At 43.0% G+C, this 21,296-nt stretch overlaps 1 pseudogene; it reads left to right on the forward strand.

The window, feature by feature from the left end:
• Positions 1 to 21,296, forward strand: part of LOC127656775 (histone-lysine N-methyltransferase SMYD3-like) — a 226,002-nt pseudogene that overhangs the window by 168,281 nt on the left and 36,425 nt on the right.

The raw sequence follows: 21,296 nt of genomic DNA on the forward strand, positions 1-21,296 counted from the left end.
TGTGAGCACGCTACAGACATATGCACCCTTTTGTGTTCTTGTATTGTTAAATGTGTCTAGACTTTGTTTTATAGTGACTTCCACATCTACTTAAGCCAATATCTTATTTCATATATGGGATGTATTTGTTGTATGTATTTTATTAATTATAAATCTTAAACTCAATACTCTGTAATTTTTGTTTTAAATTTATAAGCCTAACCAGGGACAGGGGTTGCAAATTAGTCATGGCTAGAAACATGTATGCGTGGCATCTACTTTTTTATTCTTTATAAAGCAATGTTCTATGCATTTGTCCCTGTCAAATAAACATTAAAATAAATACAAAATAAATAAAGAGGTGATGCCCTGAACAGACGCCGGTTTATTTGATCTTGACCGTCGACTGTGAGTGACGTCTCTTCCCAAGACAAACACGCCCCATAGCATAATCCCACCCTTGACCCTGATTGACAGGTTTCCGTGTAAGGCATCAATGGAAATACTAAGGGAATTAGTATTCCACTTGAGTTTTGGCTGGCTACATACGCGACACTGAGAAAGTGAAAAAGCAGACATGGTAATTGAAATTGCTATTTAAATATGACAGGGCCAAAACTCGTAAGATATGGGAAACACAGTTGCAAAGCGGACTTTGCTTTTCCATTTGAAATCTGGCAGTCACTGTGCGTTAAGCTAAACGAAAATGCAAACGGTAATGCGCGATTTGCAATTGCGTTTGGATTATGTCACATTTTATGCGTCCACAAATTGAAAACGCAATTGCAAATACAATTTGCAATTCCTTTTGAATAATGTCCGGAAAATCATTCCATAGAAAATCTTGTGAAAATTACCAATGAGAATCAAAAATAAATAGGAAATCTTACGGATGGTTTACGGTAATGGGAATTTGGGATGGCATTTTTCTTGCTTTTCATGAAAATAAATGCAGAAACAATATTCAGATTATATATTATTATATAGTTTTTTGGTGAAATATGAAAAGGATATGTTTTCAACATGAGATTTCCTCAACCTCCACAGAAATATAACGTGTTTCTCTTTGACCAAATTCTTCATCTTTGCCTCTTACCAGAGTAGATAAATATGCAATGTATGTGTTTTTATTTTACAGAGGTCTGTTTGGATGAACTGGTCTCAATGGTTTCATGTTGACTTATTTATCCAATATCATCTAGTTCCAGTCCATGTTTGTTTTTTTGGCTCTTGTTAAAAGCATGGTAGTCAATTTCTCCTGCGTTACATACTTTTCTGTTTTCAGAATGTCAAAAACAATATGTGAAGAATGAAGTGACAGTCAACCAAATAGGGTGAGCGGATATATTCAAACCTTGTGTCTGGTTTTATTTTACAAAAGGAGGTTTGTTCAACCTTTGTTTTTAAGACAATTGAAAGCGAGCCACATATTTTAAGTGATCAGAAATAACATTACTGACATTAGAATTGTACAAATGTGAGTTTTTAGACTTTAAAGAAAGGTTAACTTAAAAAGAAGAATGAATATGTTTTTGTTATTTATATGTCATGTCATTTTGCATTTTAGACTGGTATTATAATATTGATCAGGTGGGTGGTACCATGGTATAGTGATTGTATTAGGTGTTAATGGCATAGTGCTTTTAATATGCTACGTTGAATGATTGTCTTTCATATACAATGATATTTGCATGGTACTCCAAGGTAATTCAGAGAATACCATGGTATTATGATGGAACATATCCAAAAATCATGGTAATGCAATAGTTTGTTGATATATACAATGGCACTGAATGATTTCCATATTCATATACCATGGTATTTACATGGTACTCCAAGGTACTTCAAATAATATCATGGTGCAAAAACATGGTATCCTCATGATACATGTCCAAAAATAATGGTAATGCCTTGATATGTTGATATATATATATATATATATATATATATATATATATATATATATATATATATACCTTGTAAATGAATGAATACCATATTCATGTTTCATGATATTTACAGTACATGGTACTCCAAGGTACTTCAAAGAATATCATGATATTGTGATGGTACATGTCAAAAATACAAGGTAGCTCTATAAAGTTCCTGGTTCTGTATTCTGGATACATTTAGCTGATTGTGTAGTGTATTTTGTTGGCCGAGACGCCACCAAACCTCAGACATATGCACACTAACACAAACGCCAACCTGTCGTCAGTGAGACCGCGACCAAGCAGTCGTTCAGTAACACCTTATGAAACCCATCTCATATTCCCCATATGAAAGAGTCAGTGATGGCGCCACATGAAGAGCCACCAGTCTTCCCAACAGCTCTGCTCATATTAGCCATTAAGTATCTACTCATGTGCTAGAAATATGTTTTCAAAGACAACATATAGAATAACATCAATGAAGACTACTCTCTGGGAGTTTTTTTGCCTGCTAATCAGCATTTTCCTTTATTCCTATGTGTTTGGTACTGTAGTTTGAATTGTTTTTCAATGGTTCTTCACTGGAATTGGAAAAAAATAAAATAAAATCAGACTTCACTTGCATATAGTAAATTAGAGTCAACAAAGTTAACCAGTCTTAGCTGGTCTTGAGGGGATGTTTACACTCGGTTGGGTCACATTTTAGGTTACTTTCCCTCAGGAGATTAATATTATTTTGCAGTCTGTTTTTCTTAAAGGGAAAGTTCACCTAAATATGTCATGTCGTTCTAATCCCACACTTTAAGATTTTTTAGTCTGAGTTTACAGTAAATTTCTGGCTACTAGTTGCAGCAATTTCACATTATATTTTACAGTATTTCTACACTTTATTCAAATTAAAAGACAACTGTGTATTGTGACTTCACAGTGAGCAGGACCAATAAATTACTGTAATGTAGCAGTGCTGTGCTGTAGAATCACAATAATTATACACTGCCGTTCAAAAGTTTGGGGTCATTTACTCATTCTTTATTATAATTTTTTTCCCCTTTTAGAATACAAGTAAAATCATAAAAACTATGGAATAACATTAATGGAACTATGGTAATTATGTTGTGACAAAAAAATTCTATAAAAATAAAAACTGTTACATTTTAGCATCTTCAAAGTAGACACCCTTTTCCTAGAATTTGCAGACATGTACTCTTGATATTTTCTCAACCAGTTTCTTGAGGAATCACCCTGGGATGCTTTTTAAACAAATGAAATAAATGAATGTGGTAACACAATTATATTTTTGTCTACACAAGTCATTAAAAAAATTTCAGTATAAACCTTCAGATCAAAAGATTTTTAAGATCACATTTCAGTCAATTGACCCCAAACTTTTGAATGGCAGTGTATGTTTTTATTTCTATGTACAGTGTTAGTTTGTTTCATTGAGTTTTGTATGCTGAGTGTTGATGTCTTACATGCCTGATTGACATCTCATGATAAAAAGTTAATGAGCAATAAAACCAACTGTATTACAGCCTAGCTTTGCAAACATCCCTTCCTCATTGTTCATTTAAAATGATACTATTTCTTTACTTTCAAATGCATCATATGGTGTAGTTTATACATCATGGGGCGACATAAAGTCAATCATTAAATATACTATTTTCTCCATACATTACAGTACAATAAATTGTGTTTTAAACACAATTGCACCAACCGCGAGAAATGTAATTAGAAATAAATAAGATATGGTCCCATCCCAAGGGAACATTAAATACCATAATAGTGAATTCAAACGAAACACCATTTCCCATAATGCAGTGTAATATTCAAGTAAATTTGTTTCACAGTAATTTGTTGTGTTGTAACAGAAAATGACCTGTCCTACATTGATTTTACAATAAAGTATTGAAAACAGTATTTTCAACACATCATAAGAAAGTGTTTCACCGCTGTTCAAATGCACTTTGGATCACATCATTTATATGGATAAATGATTTCCATCTGAAAGGACTAAATATGAAATTAAACAAATAACAATAAAATACTTATACGAAAGTACGAAAAGTAATCTCTTCGGTAATCAAAATGCTTTTTGAGTGTAACTGTATTCTAATTACCAATGATTTAAATTGTAACTGTAGTGCAATACAGTTACTTATATCTTGTATTTGAAATAAGTAATCCCATTACATGTATTCCGTTACTCCCCAACACTGACGTCAGTGACATAAAACTTTTTGTCATTTGCCACAATATACAGTATCTTCAAAGAAATATTTGGGGTTCAACAAGTTAAGCTAAAAAATAAAAAGCAAACATCTGGGTTACAGTGAGGACTTATAATGAAAGTGAATGGGGCCAATCCATACATTTGAAAATACTCACTGTTTCAAAAGTATAGGCACAAGATGTAAACAATATGCATGTTAACATGATTTTAGTGTGATAAAGTCACTTAATAATCTTTTCCTTGTGAAATTATATCCAATTGTATTCAACCCTGTTATCCCGTTAATTTTGTAGTGCGCCACAAAAAGGAATTTTATTTTAAAGGGGTCATGCCATGAGGAATATAAGAGGTCATTGTACTATAAAAACATCAGAATCAGAACAGAACCTCCTCCTTAATAAAAAAGAGCATTTATTTAAACCAAGCTGCAAAAACAGCTCGTTTGGAATTTGTGGATCGTCACAAGGACCAAATACATCTGCATATGCAACGCCTATTTTTCCGTCATTGCACCCTTGACCCCGCCCACTAGAGCTCAGTCAGTCACACAGGTGAAGAGGAGAGAGATGGGGCCTGTCATGGGAGATTCATCCAAAGACTTACACAGTAATCATCATGTGCTTGTCTGGATTGAAATGTTTTTCTACATAAACGTGCACAGATAGACATCTTTGACCACTTGATAAATATCTCGAACAGCTTTTAAAAGACGTGGTGTTAAGTTACAACTCTGAAGAGGAGAATGCATCATGGACGTGTTCTTTCGCCCATCTGTGCTATTTTTAGTTGTTGGTGTATGAAAACATGATGGAATGATACTGGAAACTGGATGTGGATGTGGATGTGTCTTATTTTAGAGTTGATTATATGTTCAGGATGGGGCAGTTAAACACACTTGGACGAGATCTCAAAAAACGTGATTAAACCGTTTCATTCATGAATATTTCATATGTCATGACTGTGTGATAGTTTATGGTGCTGACACCTGGTTTACACCGGGCGTGTCCGTTGATACAATGCAAGGCTTGAGGCTGTCTACACCGGGCGCGTCAAAAAAACTTTCTAAAATGTTTTTGTTTTCACGCAGGTGACCTGTAACTGTCTCAGCATCAGTGATGGAGAGCTGCAGGACTTGGGGGTGGGACTTTACCCCAGGTAAGTAGGACGTCCTGGTATGCATTGCACTTTTCTCAAAAAGCCAGCTTGATTTTTTGAGACACATGAACTGTCTTAAATTGTTTGTTGGAATTGTAAACAACTTTACTCATAATGCCCTTGTGTTTTTAGGATGTTGAAACACTACTTTTGTTTTCGTGTTCACAGTGCCCAGTAGATTTGTGTGACAGTAAACACGTTTGTATTATTAGCTTTGCAGTCATAAATATGGATTCTGACATGTGTATGGATTACATGCTATGAATTTGCTCTCTGCCACTGAACATGCCTCAGGGAAGCTCCTATTCACATACAGAGGAGCTTAAAGAAATGGGAATAATTACACATCAACAGACATTCAGCTTTCATTGAGACTAATTTACAACTTGCCAAGACACATTGTGAGCCCCGAAACAGAGGGGATTTCCTTGGCAAATTGCTTTATGTCTGTATATGTAAGACTAGGCAAACTCTCTGGGATGATGGTATAGATTTTTTTTAAACTTCAAATAAGAACCATTCTGAAAAGGGAAAACACATTTTAAAGATTACTGATGGCGAATGAAAATGTATAACCCCTGCTTATTATTATTATTATATTAGAACATTATATCATATGTAATACATGCAAATCTGTTTGGTATTTATAAAGACTTCACAATAGATTTTAAATTTGCTCACCAATAGTAACTGCACATCAATCATATTTATCATGATCTTCATTTCAATGACTTTACTATTATTACAAAATATGGAAAATAGTAAGAATAAATACGGGTGATATAGAGTTATTGGTTTTGACTGTCTTCTCTCTCTCTCTCTCTCTCTCTCTCTCTCTCTCTCTCTCTCTCTCTCTCTCTCTCTCTAACTGTATAGTTTTTGTAGAGGGTGATAGCAATTAAAATGTGACAGGCCCCTGAGTGTCATTGCACCAGTGCCACAATGCTTTGCCTTCTCCCTCGCTTTTTTTTGAATTTATCTAATTTATTTTATAATACATGGTTGAACAATGCACACTGCATCTTGCTTAATATACTGTATGAAACCATAACAGGGTGTTTTTATACACAAAATGGAACGAATAGTGTTTCTCTACTATGGAGGACTTAATGCCAAACCATATTGTGGTGTTTGTAAGTCCTCAGACGTGTCAACTCATGTGTTACACTTTCTCTGTCTGGATGTGAAGCAGCAGTTTGCTGTTAATCCCTGTGGTTGTGTCTTGGGCTCATGCGAGGATTTGTGCTGTCAAACATTCTCCAGGGCCAGGGCCAGGGCCAGGAACGTTTATCAGGGGAAGAGAGCATGTCCACGGAGCCCAGAATTAGCTCCAGTAAACCCATGGCAGGCAGTCTGTTGTGTTGCAGCCTGACAAAACCTAGTAGCAGAAGCCTATTAAGATTTACTGACGCCCTACTGAGTACAACCTCTGTCATCTAGGAAGCCAAGGATTGTTTGTTTCACTTTAACACCTGAAGAACCTGGAAATATTAAAGGTGCGTACACACTGCCAGCGACATCGCGCGCGACAGCGACTCAAAACCATTCATTTTCAATGCGAGCACAGCGACTTCCGGCGACACGAGCTGTCACGACCATTGGCGCTAGTTGTGGGCGTTTCCAGCGATGCGACAAAGTTGAGAAAAGTTCAACTTTGGAGCGACTAACGGAAGCAACAGCCAATAGGAGAGAAGACGGGAGAGCTCACGTGATCCTTCTCTCTCTCTCTCTCTCTCAGTTCCTGCAGTAACGGAAAGATGGATGAAAGGCTAATTCTTGCTGTTAGAAATTTTCCAATGCTCTATGATATGTCTCTTCCCACGTACAAGGACATTTTTAATAAAAATACTGCGTGTATAGGTGTATCTGAGATTGCGGGGATTTTGTGGACCCAAACAGACCGGCATTTGCATTTTCACCGCAGATAAACAGCCGCTCTGGCAAACAGCACACCTGGTTTCTCATTCATCTTTGATATAAAGCATTTTATGTACTGATTCCATTTATATTTAGTCTTTTCCCTCCAAAATCTTTGTTTTTAGTGGCAAGAAAAGAGATTCGCTGTCAACAGCAATGGAATGGCATCCGTGAATGTCATTTATAAACGTTACTAGGCAACCAGTAGTGGGAACACCCACTAGCTACTTCACCGCCAGCCACTGGCAACTTGCAGCGACAAAGTCGCTGGCAGTGTGTACGCACCTTAAGGGGTTTCTTCAACCATGGGCGATTTTGTGTCCCAGGGGTTGATTCCTATTAAAACTAATAGATTTGTAAGATGGTCACATTAGTCTTGGAAACTTTTTACCATGCCTTTAGCCTTTATGTTATTTACTTTACATATACATTTTTACATATACATTTTATTGTTTTACTCTTGTCTCAGACTTAGACCTTCAAACATTTAGAATTAAAATACATCATTAATAATTATGATAAAATAATTATTTATACATACATATCTATGATGATGTAAACTAAATGTTAAATAATCAAAAACCATTTCATTTCATTTTAGGTGAAAATTATTAAAATATTTTACATTGCCTCACAGTTTACAATTGACCCTCAGTTGTAGTGTCATTTCCACCACAGCCAACCATTTTGCCACTATTTAAGTTTTATCAAAAGTTATTGTGCAAGGTTGCCAAGGAGACATAAGTTTCAGTCAAGAGAAAGCTAAAAATTAAATATGAGAATTGTGTCTATTTAGGATACATACTAATGATAGCTTGGATTTTATAAAAAAAAAAAATTTAAATGTAATTTTCATGACAGAATGTTATTAAATACTAGTGGAAAAGACATTGTGATGGAAATTTTCAGTAAATTGACAAAAATGAAAATTTTCTTGTGATGTGTGTGTATATCCACTTTTGGACATGGTTATTGGGCAAGTTCCATTAACTAGTGTGAGTGTGAAAAGTGTGTTTTAAGCATCCACAGGAACAAAAGTGCCCATAGTTGAATACATTTGCAATTATGCAGATCTCATGAAAAATATGAGACTGTCGGGACCTTTTTGCAAAATGACATTTCATGGTTCGTGACAGTTCCCGGTTGAAATGTCCACTGTGTGCCACTAAAAGCACGTAAATCTTTTTATTTCGCTCCCCTTTTCTCCCCAATTTGGAATGCCCAATTCCCAAAGCGCTCTAAGTCCTTGTGGTGGCATAGTAGCTTGCCTCAATCCGGGTGGTAGAGGATGAATCTCAGTTGCCTCCGCATCTAAAACGTCAATCCGCGCATCTTATCGCGTGGCTTTTTGAGCGCATTACCATGGATATGTAGCGCGTATGGAAGCTTCACGCTATTCTCTGTGGCGTCCACGCACAAATCACCATCTCACCATCTGCCCCACCGAGAGCGAGAACCACATAATAGTGACCATGCGGAGGTTACCCCATGTGACTCTACCCTCCCTAGCAACTGGGCCAATTTGGTTGCTTAGGAGATCTGGCTGGAGTCACTCAGCACACCCTGGATTCGAACTCGTGACTCCAGGGATGGTGGTCAGCGTCAGTACTCGCTAAGCTACCCAGGCCCCAAAGCAAGTAAACCTTATACCTAACTGATACTGTCATAGAAGCAAATTTGTGAATAAAAGCGCAATTGCTTAAGAAACCAAGTCTTTTGTTGGTGCTAATGTGACACTTTCAGTTCACATGTCAACTCACATTCTCTTCAGGACTCGTACTCCAGTCCTTCGCTTTGCAAGGGCTACGTTCTCTCAGTTGCACTACAATGTAACTTGATCATTCTTAGGCTTATATAAGTAGTTGGTTATGTAATACAAATGTTAAAATGTATTGCCTTACAAGACATGCTCTAAGTGGAAGTATATACAGTTTTGATGTCACAAGATAGCATGGTGTGAGAAACAGGCCATAAGTGTTTATGTGCTAATAATCTACTGTTCCCCTTCTGTCGCTCTCTCCACGTTGTGTCGGAGAAGCGACACTAGGGGTCTCTCTTGAGCGCCGATATTCACCTCTGACCTATTGAAAAGGGCCAATGAGAGTTGGCAGTCAGTATTTGCATACCCCGCCCCCGCATATGGGTATTTAAGCGGGGCAAATACGGAAGTTTAGTCAGAAAATTTCTTCGGAGCCGATGGTCTGTCTGCAGTTTGCTGCGAGTTACACACCACATTAAAATGTTCCTGTTTCCTCTGACGATCTGCATGCTGTTGATCTTGACCGCGACAACAGCGCTTTCGTTACATTGCACGGCATGCATTGTTGCCCTGAGCTCGACAGCGCAGACACACACACACACTGTGTATTAAAAGAGTAAATTCCTATTAAAAGAGTAATTTCTCTGAAAGAGCAAAACACAGCGGCGTTGAACGTTCTTTTCAGAACGCGTCTTTTTCAAGATGCCCTTCCGCCCCTGTGTTGTTCCTGGATGCGGTAGAGTGCTCTCTGCTTCAGACGGCCACAGGCACTGTCACGTGTGTTTGGGCCGCGATCACACCGAGACGGCGTTTGTGGATGGTTCATGTTCTCACTGCGAGAACATGACCATGACCACGTTGCGGTCGCGGCTTGCTTTCAACAGAAAGCCGATCTTTTCAACAGAAAGCAAGCCACCCCAGCTGCAACCCGCATTGCTCCTTCTTCCCACAGGATTGAGGACAATGCGGTTGGCGCTGGGGGCGATTTGGAGGCGGCAGCGGGTGCGGTTTCGCCGGTAGCCCCCGCGAACCTCCCGTTCCCGACACGCTCGCTGGTCCTCGTCCACGCCAGCGGCGATAGCGGCTCGCCTCACGGCCCGGCTGTCTATCCTCCCGAGCCCGAAGCAGATGAGCTCGCCGCTGCATCGGAGAGTGTGATGTCTGATGCCGAGGACTCCCCTGGACTGCCGCCTTCGGGCCAGCAGGCCCAGGCTGAGGCCGACGCTCAGATGTCTGATATGCTTTCCCGGGCTGCCGTAAGCATGGGGTTGGATTGGAACCCTCCATCCTCCCCACAGCCTTTACGGTTGGATGACTGGTTCCTGGGGGCAGCGCTCCGTTCGTGGCCTCGCATCCCCCCGGTCCCGTTTTTCCCGGAGGTGCATGACGAGCTGACGTCTACGTGGAGAGCAGAGCCCCGCTCTCCGCCCGTCTAGGTGCCACCCGCTCCACTCTCACCACCCTCGACGGCGGAGAGCGCCACGGATACGGGGCGATTCCCCAGGTCGATAGGGCAGTTGCGTACCATCTATGCCCCGGTAGCCCTATCTCCTGGCGTGGTCGCTCCGTACTCCCATCCAAGCCCTGTAGGATCAACATCCTCGCTCAACGCGAAGGCCTACAGTGCGGCTGGACGCGCTGCCCCCGCCCTGCATGCGATGGCCCTCCTGCAAGTCCACCAGGCCAAAGCACTCAGAAACATGCACGGGGGTGGACCTGATCCTGATGTGCTGCAGGAACTGCGCTCAGCGACCGACCTCGCCCTGAGAGCGACGAAGGCCACAGCGCAGGCACTCGGACAGGCGATGGCCATCCTAGTGGTCCAGGAACGCCATCTTTAGCTCAGTCTGGTCGAGATGCGTGAGGCCGACAAGAACCGCCTCCTGGACGCACCTGTCTCTCAGACTGGCCTTTTCGGCGACACCGTCGAGGACTTCGCCCAACAGTTCTCCGCGGTGAAGAAGCAGACGGAGGCCACCTCTCAAGCATCATGCCCCGCCACAGACCTGCCGCTACGGGCCCTGCCCTGTCTGCCCGCCGAGGGCATCCCCCTGTGAAGTAACCAGCTCCTGCTCCGCCTCAACCCGGGCCCAGCTCTCAGCCCCAGCGTCGAGCACCCCGCAGGTGGCGCATGCCCCCTGTCTCACGAATCCCCTCTAGGACCCGGAAGGCTCCCAAGCCGCTCCTGAGACAGCCGACCCAGAGCCGAAGACGTTAGCTCCGGAGGTGGTAAGACCGCTCCGTCCCCTGGTGGAGGGCCGGGAGGAGAATCCTTTGTTTTTTCATTTGCCACACCCCCTGACGGGGGCTGTGGTACCCACATTCTCAATAAGAGCTATTTCCTTTGCCTCTGGGTCACCTGGCCCGCAAATGCCATTCTCACGGCAATCTGCTTTCAGATTACGACAGCCCCGGTACACCGGACGCGGCGATCCCGCCTTCCGCCTGCCCACGACTGTCCCCCGGCCGGCCTGTTCAGAAGAGTCCAGAGGACGCCAGCATCAGACCTCCTCCTCAGTCACGAACCCGCCCCCTGCCGGGTGCGCGGGGCAAGGTAAGTGCTTTGAGTCTATTCTCAGCACCTCAGCCTGAGGCCGTGACAAAGCCGCCCGATGCTGCATTACCTGTTCCGCCCCGCTGCGAGGCCCCACCGGGTACGTCCAAAATACTCGTCTCTTTGGTGCCCCTAGCGCAGATCTGGGAAGCGTAGCTTTCGCTTCCCAATGCATCACGCTGGCTGCACCGGACCATTCGACCCGGTTACGCAATTCAGTTTGCCCGGATCCCGCCCCCCTTCAGGGGCGTCCGCTTTTCCGCAGTACACGGCAAGCATGCCAGTTCCCTGCGCACGGAAATCGCAACCCTCTTAGCCAAGGGCGTGGTAGAGCCCGTCCCTCCAACCGAAATGAGGAAGGGTTTCTACAGCCCTTACTTCATTGTACCCAAGAAAGGCGGCGGCTTACGACCAATCCTGGACCTGCGAGTTTTAAATCGGGCCTTGTTAAAACTCCCGTTCAAAATGCTCACGCAGAGAAATATTCTGGCTGGCGTTCAGCATCTAGATTGGTTCGCAGCGGTAGACCTGAAGGGCGCGTACTTCCACGTCTCAATTCGCCACGACACTGACCCTTCTTGTGGTTCGCGTTCGACGGCCAGGCGTTTCAGTACAAAGTCCTCCCCTTCGGCCTGTCTCTGTCCCCTCGCGCTTCACAAAGTTCGCAGAGGCGGCCCTTGCCCCGCTACGAGTAGCCGGCATCCACATTCTCAACTACCTCGACGACTGGCTCATCCCAGCACACTCTGGAGTGTTACTATGCACACACAGAGACCAGGTGCTCCGGCACCTCAGCCGCTTGGGGCTTCAGGTCAACTGGGCATCTCTTTTCTCGGGCTGGAGTTAGACTCAGTCTCAATGACAGCACGTCTCACAAGCGAGCGTGCTCAGTCGGTGCTGGATTGCCTCGCTTCCTTCAAGCCAGGCACAGTGGTCCCTCTAAAACCTTTCCAGAGGCTCCTGGGGCATATGGCGTCCTCCGCAGTGGTCGCACCACTGGGGTTGAGGCATATGAGACCACTCCATGACTGGCTCCAGACTCGAGTCCCGAGACAAGCATGGCACCACGGCACGCATCGGGTAAGGATCACCCCCGCCTGCCTCAAAACACTCCAACCCTGGACAGACCTCTGCTTTTTACGGGCAGGAGTGCCCCTGCAGCAGGTGTCCCGACGTGTTCTGGTCACAACCGACGCCTCCCGGTCCGGGTGGGGTGCCGTGTGCAGCGGGCACGCAGCAGCGGGCCGTTGGAAAGGGGCCCCGCTGCGTTGGCACATCAACTGCCTGGAGTTGCTGACTGTCCTTCTTTCTCTCAGGAAGTTCCTCCCGTTAGTTCGGGACAAACACGTCCTCTTGTGATCGGACAGCACCACGGTGGTGGCGTACATAAATCGCCAAGGCGGCGTACGCTCCTGCCACATGTCACAACTCGCCCGCCGTCTCCTCCTATGGACTCAAGTCGCTGCGTGCCACTCACATCCCCGGCAAGCTCAACGTCGTAGCGGATGCGCTATCACGACAACACCTGCCCGGCGGGGAGTGGAGACTTCACCCCCAGTCGGTCCAGCTGATTTGGGAACGGTTTGGCAAGGCCCAGGTAGACCTGTTCGCCTCCCAGGAAACCTCCCACTGCCCGCTCTGGTATGCCCTAACAGAGGCTCCCCTCGGGACAGACGCACTGGCACACAGCTGGCCCTCGGGGCTGCGCAAGTACGCATTTCCCCAGTGAGCCTTCTTGCACCAGTGCTGTGCAAGGTCAGGGAGGACGAGGAGCAAGTCACGCTAGTGGCCCCCTACTGGCCCACTCGGACTTGGTTCTCAGAACTCAGGCTTCTCGCGACAGCTCCTCCCTGGCGAATTCCCCTGAGAAAGGACCTCCTCTCTCAGGGACGGGGCACGCTCTGGCACCCGCGCCCAGACCTCTGGAACCTCCACGCCTGGTCCCTGGACGGGATGCGGAAGAGCTAGCCGGCTTACCGGCGACCGTTGTGAATACAATCAACCAAGCCAGAGCCCCTCTACCAGGCACCTTTACGCCCTAAAGTGGCGCTTGTTCACAGATTGGTGTTCTTCCCGAACTGAAGACCCGCAGAGATGCGCGATCAAGTCAGTGCTCCTGTTCCTACAGGAGAGGCTGGACAGGAGGCTGTCCCCGTCCACCCTCAAGGTGTATGTTGCCGCCATTGCCGCCCACCATGATCCTGTAGACGGCAAGTCTTTGGGTAAGCACAACCTGATCCTCAGTTTCCTGAGAGGCGCCTGGAGGTTGAATCCCTCCCGGCCAGGCCTAGTTCCCTCCTGGGATCTCTCAGTAGTCTTGGCAGGACTCCAGAGACCCCCCTTCGAGCCGCTTGAATCAATTGGACTCAGGGCCCTCTCTCATAAGACGGCCCTGCTGATCGCGCTCGCCTCTATCAAGAGGGTCGGGGACCTGCAAGCGTTCTCTGTCAGCGACACTTGCCTGGAGTTCGGTCCAGCAGATACGTCTGTGATCCTAAGACCGCGACCGGGCTATGTGCCCAAGGTTCCTACCACACCATTCCGAGATCAGGTAGTGAACCTGCAAGCGCTGCCCCAGGAGGAGGCAGACCCAGCCCTTTCGTTGCTATGTCCAGTGCGTGCCCTGCGCATTTACCTGGACCGCACACAGAGCACCAGACGCTCTGAGCTGCTCTTTGTCTGCTTTGGGGGACGGCAGAAAGGGAATGCCATCTCCAAACAGAGGCTCGCCCACTGGGTTGTTGACGCCATCACACTGGCTTATCACACCCAGGCCGTGCCCCTACCCTGCGGGTCCGAGCTCACTCAACAAGGGGTGTTGCGTACTCGTGGGCACTGGCCAAGGGCACCTCCCTAGCAGACATCTGTAGATCTGCGGGTTGGGCAACACCCAACACCTTCGCGAGGTTTTACAACTGCCGCGTTGAGTCGGTTGCGTCTCGTGTTTTGTCAGGTCCGAGCCCGTAGAACTCGGTAACACTTAGACTGACCGACCGGGTGGATCGCTTGCGCCCAGCGCCCTTTTCCTGACGTCAAGGTTAAGTAGTGTGCCTTTTTTCCCAGGGCGCCCCACTCCGAGTCGGGACCCTGGTCGATTCCTCCCCAGCCCTCCGGGTCCGCGGTTCAGCAGAGGAACTCGCCGACCCAAGCCACTGCGGGTACCCTGATGGCTACCCTGTACTGGTATAGGTGCTCTGTAGGTAAGGCCTCCTGCTCGGACTCCCCCTGTGTGTATTTCCATGGTTCTGTCCCCTTACGAGCGGACCCCCGTGTCTCCCTTAGGCAGTTACAGCTGCCCCGGTCACCGTGCTGTAGCAACTCCCCCCTTTCGAGGCTGGATCTACCACCGCACCATACTTTCCACACGAGCCCTAAGACGGCTGTGTGACGTGTCTACCACTTTTCCTCCCCAAGAAAAAGGGCAGGTGTGGTCTCCGCAGGGTCTGGGTAAGACCCCTTCCCTATATGCGTGTAAGGGCCCCGGCCGTGATTGCTCTATGCGAGAAACATAGAGAGAAAAGAGGCCCAGCCAGGCTGGCCCGTTCCCATGTTGGCAAACATCGCCTTGTTCCCCGCTCAGTGTAACTAGAAGGATCCCGATGTTCGTATGGGGCATTGGGGAAGGGTACGTGCAGCCAGGTACAGACGATGCGCGGCACTGGATGAATCTCTGCCCGCCTCTGTATCGGCAGTTCACGTACACGGTTCAGCACATGGCAAGATTGGAATGGGTCCCCTAGTGTCGCTTCTCCGACACAATGTGGAGAGAGCGACAGAAGGGGAACGTTTGGTTACGTGTGTAACCTCCGTTCCCCGAGGGAGGGAACGACACGTTGTGACTTTCCTCCGCCATGTCGCTGAACCGAGCCACTGTTGTGGCCGGACCATTTCCGGCTCCTCAGAAAAATCCTGACTAAACTTCCGTATTTGCCCCGCTTAAATACCCGTATGCGGGGGCGGGGTATGCAAATACTGACTGCCAACTCTCATTGGCCCTTTTCAATAGGTCAGAGGTGAATATCGGCGCTCAAGAGAGACTCCTAGTGTCGCTTCTCCGACACAACGTGTCGTTCCCTCCCTCGGGGAACGGAGGTTACATACGTAACCAAACGTTTTACTTGTGATTTGCAATTGCAAATCGAGGTTGCACTTATGTCTCAAAGCATTGAGATGGCTTATGTTGACATCATCACATCCATGCATCAGTTGTATCAGTCTTTAATTTTGTGCAAATGCAGTAAATTGAGCCAACAGGAGATTGAGGTTTATTTGTTTGTGAGTTAATGCCTACCTTCACAACCATTATTTGGAAACATTCATGAAAGACCATAAATGACCACAGAGCATTGTTATTCACCTTGCCTACTCATGTTGTGGGCTCCTTAGCTTGGTATTATTTTGTGTTCAAGGCAATGGGCCAGTGTGAGAGAGGGCCAGTTGGCAGAACTATCAGCACACATCTTATTTTCATTGATCATGTAGTTGTATTTTTATGCCTTGCAAACATTTGGTTTTCTGTAATGCACTTAATATTGTTATTGTACATACTGCTCCACCAAAGTGAAATTTTCAAGATGGCCAACTTAGATGGTTTTGTTGGAATTGTTATTGTCTTAGAAGCATGAGTTAGAATGAGTAGACAATTATAAACAAATCAGAAATGTTTTGCACTGTATCTTTTTGCGCCAAAAGTGTGTGTGTTAATTTATAGCTGTCATGGCAAATGATAGACCTAATAACTTTTTTGAAACTCATTTCTTTTGAGGTAAACAAAGCAAACCTTTTAAAGAATAATATGCATATATTTTTCAGACACATATAAAAAAAATTCTAAAAATAAAATTTAGCATTTTTTTGTGGTGGGGCCAGCTACATTGGGAGTGCAAATAAAATAAAATATTAACTACAGGCCAGCAGCAATAATCATTATTATTGAACCCTGGTGAAAGAAATCTTGATGGTCTACATATTCTCTAATTAACCAATTTTGTACATGACCATTTCATTTTTGCTACTCTCCTGTTTACATCACTTTGTGCTTAGGGCTACAAGTACCGACTTATTTAATGAGATATAATTTCTTGTGACATTACGTAGAGACCTCATGTAAAGATTGAATTTAGGCCTGTGTGTATGTAGGTGAGGAGAGATGAGTTCTAGGGGCTGTTTATGGGTGAATTGAGGGAACTATAAAAGAGAGTTTCACTCAGGTTCAATGCTCTGCCTTTAGCTAAATGTCTTGTATATTTGCAGAAAACATCTTAGCTAACAGCTCATTTCAATTGTGATAAGCTCAAACTGGTCTCTATTTTAAATGGCTAAAAGAAGACATATCATGGTACACAGTATTTACTGGCTTTTTAAAAATATATATATTCAATCTACTTTGTAGACAAACTATACTCTAGTACTCAAAATACTCTTTTGTGTAAGGCTCAAAGAGCAAAGCTTCCTTTTCCAGTCCACCCAGACATTCCAAATTCGGAAATATATATTGACATCACAACCATGAGCAAATTAACATACTGTATGTCAGTCCACGTTTACATATTAACATCTATTCAATTTTCAGGAACATGCCTGCTCTGATGGAAGTCAGTGTGAACTGTGTGTTTGCAGTGTTTAGCTAATCCTAATGGGTAATCATTTAAAGTAGCAAATACAGCCTGTTTTGAAGGGTCTGAGAGATGAGCAGTGTGCAGGAAGTGGTGCAGGAGGCCTTGACATTTCGTGGTAATAATAACAAAGAAAGAAAATGAAAGTAAATGCTACAAATGTGTAGAATATGGCTCATTTAAAACAAAAACATTATATCATATAAAACATATATGCAGTTTTAACTCAAACCTTTGGTTACAACCATTATTTATTTAGATTCAAGAGAAAGTGTGTTGTGAGAAGCTTATTTTGACTATGGAATTGCAGTTTGATTTAATCTATAAATCAGTGTTTGATGATGACAATATAAAAAGGCCTGTCATTTTGAGAAAGAAAAATGGGAATTGTTACAAGATTGTACTAGTTGATGCCTTGATGTATGTGCATTTTGACAAGTTGAACTCACATTACCACCTTTGGGTCCTCTTTGTCAAATCAGCATAGGTTTGTTTTCATACAGCTGACAATTCCACTTTTTGCTGTGTAAACCCTATTTTTTTCCATTGAACTGATTTACTTTCTTTGATATTTTTGAATGTGGATATACATTTTGATTGGAATGCAAATGAGCTGTCATTAAAAAAAACTACTCAAAGATTACACTTTTGATTAGAATTTAATTTATTCTTTTATAGAAAATGATAATTGTGGTTTAATGATACACAGAAAGTGAACTGATGTGGAACCCCTTGAGACGGAGCATAGAAATTCTTCTCTATCAAAAGCACTGGCGTGTAAAGTACAATCATCAGAGCCCAGAGAGTTTTGCCTGTTGCTGGGGTGCTTCCTGTAGATAGTAAAATGTGTGGGACAATCATGGGGGATTGTATTACTGGGTGCTTCTGGGATAAAATGGAAGACACCTTTTGGGATTACACATTTCACACTTTTTGCATAATAAGACATTTTGATTGGAAGTGATGCACACCATATACATGTTTGTGTGTGTGTGTGTGTGTGTGTGTGTGTGTGTGTGTGTGTGTGTGTGTGTGTGTGTGTGTGTGTGTGTGTGTGTGTGTATTTTAATTTCTTAATTTGTGGGAAAATAAACAGAATACACCACAATCTCCTGCATTTCATGTGTAAATTTGTGTCAATTATTTACAATAAGTTAATTGAAATTTGCTCAGAAAGGCCCCCAAATACAATTATAATTATTTAAATAATTAAAAATTATAACAAAACATAATATAAAACAGTATATATGGTTTATTATATAGGATATACTATATGGTTTTTCATATATAATATACATAGTTTAATTATTTGTTTTGATTTGTCATTTTTAAAAAGTATTCATAGTTATCATACTTTAAAAATACAACATTAATATTTCATTAATATTTTTTGTAGAGCTCTCCGGTAAATGTCTTAACTGTGATTAAAAAAAACAACGCATTAAAAATGTTTCATTAATCACATGCGCTAACGTGTAAATTTTTTCTTAATCGCAATTAACACATTTGCCGTAAATTCAACATAAACCAGCATAAACACTTGTTGGGAGGGTGGAACATTTGTAATGTGTCTGCCCAGATTCCTTACACTGACGCACACACACCACGTCTACTTACCCTCATGCTTTCCCAAATGTGTGTGACTTTCTTTCTTCTGCTGAACACAAATTAAGATTTTTAGAAGAATATTTCAGCTCTGTTGGTCCTTACAATGCAAGTGGATGGTGACCAGACCTTTCAAGCTCCAAATATCACATAAAGGCAGATTAAAAGTAATCTTTTAGACTCCCAATTCGAGTTTATGGAACATTTAATGGTACTTTAATTGGTGCTATTTTAATGCATTTCTATCTTTATACTGTGGTAGTCTTTGTTTGGATAATCACAATAAAAAATGGTAATCGACTGACAGTGATCATTTTTTTTTTTATATTTTAAGTTTGAAAGTTTGGGCTTTGGACATGGCTACAAACATAAAATATATATATACGTTAAAGGCTTTTAATGAGATAGACATGGTTCAAAGTTTCCAAAACATTCAAAGGGCAAAAAGGCAACGTTGTTAGTTTTTTTTTTTAAATCCACCCCTCTGACATAAAAGTGCCTGTAGAGAAAACACGCTATTATGGTTTTCTAGAAAAGAAATATGGATGTAGAAGAGCAACATATCTCACATTAGAAGATAAAGAACTCTCCTCACTGTGTGGGCCATTAAACTGGCACAGCTTCCATATTCAACATCCATGGGAAACATTGCGCTTCTATGAGCCTCTGGAATTACAGTGAACAAACAAAGCAAGCAAGACAGATGCTGAAATTGCTGTTTAGATATGTGCTATGATTTCACAAAGTCTGGTGAGGTTGAATCAAGCCTCTAGATTTTGTTGTAGGCTAAATGTCTTCGAGAAATATTAATGACGCAAAAAGATTCTCCCATGAGAGCAAGACCTGTGTGTTTCCCCTCGTCTGGGTGGGCCTGTTGTAATCTACTGTACTTATGCAATGTTGAATTTACCTCCAGACCATGACAAACAGCAGTCATTTGTTGCTGTAGCATTATGATTGGCTTCCGATGTATTAGTAGGAGACTGGAAGAGAAGGACAGTGTGTATTCCTGTTCACTTTCAGAGGCTAATTATGCTTTCATTACTGATTTATCATTTCTGTGTTCGTTCGTCATGCTTGTGTGCATGTGATTACATTTTCCTAACCATGTCTTTAAGTCCTAACCACAATGGAGTACTAATTGGCATGAAGGATATTCAAACATATTTTGGAGATTATAGAATACATAGAAGGCACACACAGTATATTTATATGTTTCTCAGTCACTTACAAACATGTTGAGTGGCTCAAACATTATTTGCAGCCTAAAACTGAACTTTTGATAGGAGGTTTGGATTGAATACACTTGGCTTCATTTGAAAGCTATAGGATGCTCCCTTGCTCCCTGTTATTTTATTTTATGTTGGTGTAGATTACAGTGGATTGTCAACCAGCTTCCTCCTTTGCCATCATTGAACTTTTACACTGGTGCTGAAACCCAGGAAGGAGGAAGGATGCACTGTCAAGGAGTCCCCGCTGCTGATTGAGGATTGCAAAGCAGAGGAAGTGCTCGATCCGGTGGCACTAGAGCACTGCGTCAACTGGCAACCGAAAGGGTTAGAGGGCTAGTTGACAGTATTACCTAAGTTTCTTACCAGATGCAGTTTTGTTGGCATTTCTCCTAAATACAAACTCAGATGTGACCGACACCATGTTGTTTTGTCACATGACTCTGTCTGTTGAACATTTAACTCTTTACTGACCTTTTTGCCTCTGAACTGATATGTGTTGTGTATAGCGAAGCCAAAATGCAACATCCATGCATGTGTACGTGCAGTCGCATTTAGATTACATAATATATATATAGTAGCATTCAACTGATCACAAAGTATAGTCAGAACATTACTGATGTAAAAAAAACAGCACCATCACTATTTGAAAAAAGTCATTTTATATCAAATCCAGACAGGCCCCATTTCCAGCAGCCATCACTCTAACACCTTATTCTTGAGCAATCATGCTAAATTGCTAATTTGGCACTAGAACATCTCTTGCCATTATATCAAACACAGCTGAAAGCTATTTGGTTCTGATAAAATAAGCTTAACATTGTCTTTGTGTTTGTTTTTGAGAAACTCGTCAGTCAATCCTTCTTTTGAGGAATGCAAGCTATGCAATGCTTGAAATTGCCAAACAACTGATGATTTCATACAAAGATGTACACTACAGTCTTCAAAGACAAAGGATTACTGGCTCTAACAAGGACAGAAAGAGACATAGAAGGCCAGAAGTACAACTAAACTAGAGTATAAGTACATCAGAGTCTCTAGTTTGAGAAATAGACACCTCACATGTCCTCCGCTGACAGCTTCGTTGAATTCTACCCGCTCAACACCAGTTTCATGTACAACAGTAAAGAGAAGACACAGGGGTGCGGCCTTATGGGAAGAATTGCAAAGAAAAAGAAACTTTTGAAAAACACACATTGGACAACATATAATTGGGAAAGAAATGTATGGATCTTAACCCCATTGAGCTTTTGTGGGATCAGCAAGACTGTAAGGTGTGTGAGAAGTACCCAACAAGACAGCCACATCTATGGCAAATGCTA

Source organism: Xyrauchen texanus, chromosome 16, assembly GCF_025860055.1.
Source record: "Xyrauchen texanus isolate HMW12.3.18 chromosome 16, RBS_HiC_50CHRs, whole genome shotgun sequence".
NCBI classification, from domain to species: Eukaryota; Metazoa; Chordata; class Actinopteri; order Cypriniformes; family Catostomidae; genus Xyrauchen; species Xyrauchen texanus.